Source organism: Galeopterus variegatus, unplaced genomic scaffold (assembly GCF_000696425.1).
Source record: "Galeopterus variegatus unplaced genomic scaffold, G_variegatus-3.0.2 Scaffold1372, whole genome shotgun sequence".
Lineage (NCBI taxonomy): Eukaryota > Metazoa > Chordata > Mammalia > Dermoptera > Cynocephalidae > Galeopterus > Galeopterus variegatus.
The window spans coordinates 22,909-28,178 of NW_007727483.1; positions in this window are offsets into that span (position 1 = coordinate 22,909).

The window sequence follows — 5,270 nt, forward strand, 5'->3', positions numbered from 1 at the left end:
GTGGCGGAAAACGAAAAAAAAAAAAAAAAAAAAAAAAAAAAAAAAAAAAAAGAAAGTAGAAGGAAGTAATACAGGTAAAAGCAGAATTCAGTGAAAGGAAACAAGTACACAATCCAAAGGATCACAAACCCAGCGGTTGTTTGTTAGGAAAAAGAATGAAATTGGTAAAACTCTGGTGAGATTAGTCAAGAAAACAAGGGAGAATGGCACCAATACCAGAAAAGAAAAGGTAGAAATAACCGCAAATGATGCAGACATCAAAAATCATTAGAGGCTATTATGGGGAACTGGATATTCACATAGCGTCTATGCAGTAACAGCGTGCAGACTGCTTATTAAATACAGAGGGAAGATGGTACTTTTACAACTGAGTAATCTGGAACAGCGCTCTGACCACATGGTCAAAGTTGACATCACCAGTCTTTGAACAAACTGAAATCAAGAATCTCCTGATGTCATGCACTGAGAAGGACAGGGCATCACTTTATGCAATATTCCTGCTGAAAATGTTTAACCTGAATCTAATCATGAGGAAGCAATGGAACAGATACAACTTGAGGGGCTTCCTGCAAAACAACTGCACTGGATCTTCAAAACCGTCAGTGTCACCCAATGCAAAAAAACCCCAAAGGAACAAGAAAACAAACAAAAAAACAAGTCAGTGAAATTGTTCTAGTTTAAAGAACACTAAAGAGACCTGACAAGTAAATGCAATGCATGATCTTTGGTTGGAAAGAAGATTTTTAGAAAGCAGCTATGCAGAACATTATTGGGACAATCAGAAAATGTTTCATATGATCATATAGGAGAAAATTGTATTATTTCTATGTTAAATTTTCAGAGTGTGATAACTGAATTGAGGTTTTGTAGGAGACCATTCTTTTCCTTAGGAGATGCATGCTGAACTACTTAGAGATGATGTATTGTAATGTCTTCAAGTAACTCAAATGATTCAGCAAAGTAATTAAAAATACACACATAGAGAGAGGGATGAAGCAAACGTGACAAAATGTTAACAATCGGTGAATCCAGCTGAAGGACATATGGTTGCTTGTTGCACCTTCCTTGCAACTTGTCTGTAGGTCAGAAATTTAAATAAAATCTGGGGTGAAGGGAGAGATTATGAACCATTTTATTCCAATCAATTTGAAAACGTAGAAAAAGGTCACCGACTTCTAGAAAAACATAATTTGCCAAAACTGATGCAAGAAGGAATAGCCAACCTGAATCGTTCCAATCACCATTATAGAAATATATCAGTCATCAAAATGCTTTTCACAAAACAAACTCCAGGCTAGCCCACCAAATTCTGACAAACATCCTAGGAATAAATATCCTCAATTTGACACAAACTCTTGCAGAAAATTGAAAAGGAGGGATACTCTCCAACTCATTTTATTAGGTCGAAATAACCTCCACATTAAGTCCTGACAAGGACAATTTGAGAGAGGAAAATCATAGTTCTATCACACACACTCATGACATAGAAGCAAAAATCAGAAACTGAATATTAGCAAACTGAATGCTACAGTATATAAAAAGGAAAATACATAATAGACCATGACTAAATTGGATTAATCTCAGGAATACAAACTTGATTTAACTTCAAAAAATAAAGTAATATAATTCTCCACACTAATAGATTAGAGGATGCTCACACTCACGCGATCATCATATTCAGAAAAGTAATTGACGAATCTCAATATCTATTTGAAATGTATCGTGTACAACTTTTTCTAAAATGTCAGGATTACCGAGACACAATTTACATACAGAACTGTGAGTTTTCATAAAAGTGTACTGTTATGGAACCACCACCACAATCAAAATGTATAGCATTTACATCGCCACCCAAATTCCTTCATGCCCTCTGGTAATTAACCCCTTCTTCTCTCAATCCCCAGACACTGGCAACCACCGACCTGTTTTCTGACCCTATAGTTTTGTCTTACAGAATTTAATATAAATGGAGTCATACAGTATGTAGCATTTGGCACTTGGCTTCCTTCACAGAGAGGGACATGAATGGGACTTCTGAAGGTACAATGTACTGTTTCCTGACCTGGGTGGTAGTTACCTGGCCTGATCACTTTGTAATTATTTGTCAAAGGGTAGGCTTATGTTATCTGCACTTGTATTTTCTGCGCTCTATAATTTTATGTTTAACTTCATCTAATTTAATTTTTATATCTTGGTAAGGGTTATTTCTTAAACGGCAATTGTTAACCCTTTAAAAGAAAGTGAGTGATTACTGGAAAAGTCAGGAGAGTGGTTACCTCTGGAGCAATAGGGAGGGGGAAGTGATTGGGGTGGGGCAAACAGGAGGGTTCCAAATGTTGCCCATGCTCTATTTCTTACAGTAGTTCTGGGACTGTAACACTGTGCAACCACAGGGGTGCCATTCATGCTGTAGTCCCGCCAGTGGTGCACCCTAGAATTGTGCAGGTATAGTTCTCATGGCTACCCTGGCAGCCACAAGATACACGGCCGTACCTGGCAAACACAGGTGTTTGCCTCATCACTAGAGGAAATGGATAATGAGAAAATGTGGATGGGGAAAAGAGGAACTCTTGGCGTGGAGACTGAGGACAGATGTGCATGAAGTTGTTTAAATTCCCCCAGTAGTTTGTTGTGACAGCAAGGACTAGGCTCGAAGGCTGTTACTCACAATGATGACTCTCCTACAACGATTGTCATCACACGGCCCCACATGCAGTGTGCTGGGCCTCCGCCACAGCCAAGGTGGCCGCCCTTGCTGACTCTCCCTCGCTGGCTTGCTCACTCACGCCCCTTTGACCCCAGATCAAGCCTGAGGAGGAGACAGTCTTTTCTGCCTGCAAAGTAAAAAGTCATATTTGGGAAAAATATATATTTCGGAGTCCTAGATCCCAATGCAGGTGGGATTTAGCTCAGGGCTCCCCCACTGTGGCTGCTTTAAGGGCATGCTCACAGTTGAGCAGATCTCCAGTGCTCCCTCTGAGCTGAGCAGCAGTGGAGATCTCTCATTCTCCCCCAGCATATTACTTACCTATTGCTGCCATAACAAATTACCACAAACTTAGTGGCTTAAAACAACAGTTTACTATTTTATACTTCTGGAGGCAGAAATCCGACACGGGGAACACTGGGCTAAAATCAAGGTGTCCCCAGGGCAGTGTTCCCTACTAGAGGCTCTAAGGGGAAATCCATTTCCTTGGCTTTCCAACTTCTAGAAGCCACCAGCATTCCTTGGCTCATGGCCCCCTTCCTCTGACTTCCAAGCCAGCAATGGAAGGTCAAGTCCTTCTCACATGGCATCACTCTGACCTCTTCTGCCTCCCTCTTCCACTTTTAAGGACATTTGTGATTATATCATGCCCACCTGGATAATCCAGGAGAATCTCTGTATGTAGCAACAGTAATTCCACCTGCAACCCTAGCACCTGCCCAACACCCCCCTCCCCCCACCCCAGGAATCCTCTGAGCAGATTCCAGGAATGATGATGTGGACATCTTTGGGGACCATGATCCTGCCCACCACACTCGGCCTACTAACCATTTCACCTCCCTCTCCTCTACAGCACTCCCTTCCTCCTGCCTGCCTTGGGTATGCCAATCCCTCCTAAAAGTCCACAGGGAGCATTGGCAGGTCATGTTCCTGGTCGTGATTGTAGTCATGGTAGTGGTGGTAGGGAGTGGGCACCTTCCTAGAATCTGAGAAGGCAGCAGAACAAGGCAGAATGGAGGCCTAGGGCTCGCCAGTCCAGCCCCCACTTTCTCTTTGTTGGGGAGGAGGCTCAAGAGAAAGGCAAAAGGCGGGCACTGAATGAGGGGAGGGGTCTGACCTCCTGACCTCCTCCTTTCCATTGGAGCCCAGATGGATTCCTCTAATCTGAGCCTCGGTATCTGCCTCTTAGGCTCAGCCCCCACCACGGCCTGTTGCGTACATACTACTGTAATATGATTGTGCGGTAGTTGGTCTGAATATGGAACAGAGAGATTGTGAGCTTGGAGGATGGAAGCAGGCCTGACAAAGTAGTCATGAGGGGTTGTGTTCATGGCCTCACACGTCTCCTTCAACATGCTTCTCCCCTTCTTCACACTGCCGACCATGGCCCCATGCCTCCTGGAGCAGTGCCCAGTGCTGGCATTCTCGCCCAGTCACAGCTGGCCTAGATGACCTAGGTGGCAGAAACCCCAGTTAGAAAGTTTCTGCCAAACTATTTCACTGACACACCAGCCCACTGTGTTACCCCTCCAGGAAATAAACACTTGGGTCAGGGTCAAAGCCTTAGCCTAAGGAATCAAGCCCTCCTTCTCAAGTGAGGGATTTGAAGTGGATGGTTTATGTCCCCACTAAGGTTCCTTCCCAGCTCGGAGGTCTGTGACTGTCCTTGCCACATGCGTGATGATCTGTCTCCCTGAGCTCACACCCGAGGCCTGAAAGGGAGACAGTGACTATATGGGGGAAGGGTGGTACCAAGGCTGGCCAATTTTCTAAGTGCAGTCCCTCTTTCCTACTTTCCATCCTCGCTGCACCCATACTACCTGTGTCTTGATTAACTCAGGTCGTGGCAGTCTCCCATGGGAGCTCCCTGCTTCACAGATGAGGCGTGTCCCAGCCACTGTGAGATAACCAGCCTTCACATTATCATTCCACCCACACACACCAGATTTTTGAGACATCATATTCATCCCACAGTAGGATCAAGGGCCTACTCCAGTGACTCCAGCATTTTGAGAGCCCTGACTCCATCATTGGGTCTGGTGACTCCCACATCATCACACTCCATGCCCTCCTATGCTCTAGAACTTGAAAAACACCTCTCGCAAAAGGTACATCCCGTCCTTGCTTTTGCTCATTCAGTCTCAGGGATCCTTGAGCACTGCCTCTACTCCCTTTACTCCCTGAATCAGACCTTCCTCCCTCAAGGGAGACCATCCCTGATTAACTTGATTCGCACATGTGCACACACGCCCAAAAACCTTGAGAGATCTATCTTCATTTGTCCCCTCTCTGGCTATAAACACCCAGTCTGTCAGGAATGGGAGCTGGCAGAACCTACAGGCACCTCACTCGAACACGAATCTGTCCCTCTGAGTCTCCAGCCCACCCAGCCTTGGATCCTGGCTGAAGGAAAGAGGCGATCCTGACTGTCAGTGGGGGTGAAATCAGAACACGGAGCTGAGGCAAAATCTCGTGTGACCCAAAGACAGTCTGCAAGATTGAGCTGAGACGCAGAAAGAGCATGTCCGGGAAAACCTGTCATGGGAGTGGTCGAATGGTATTT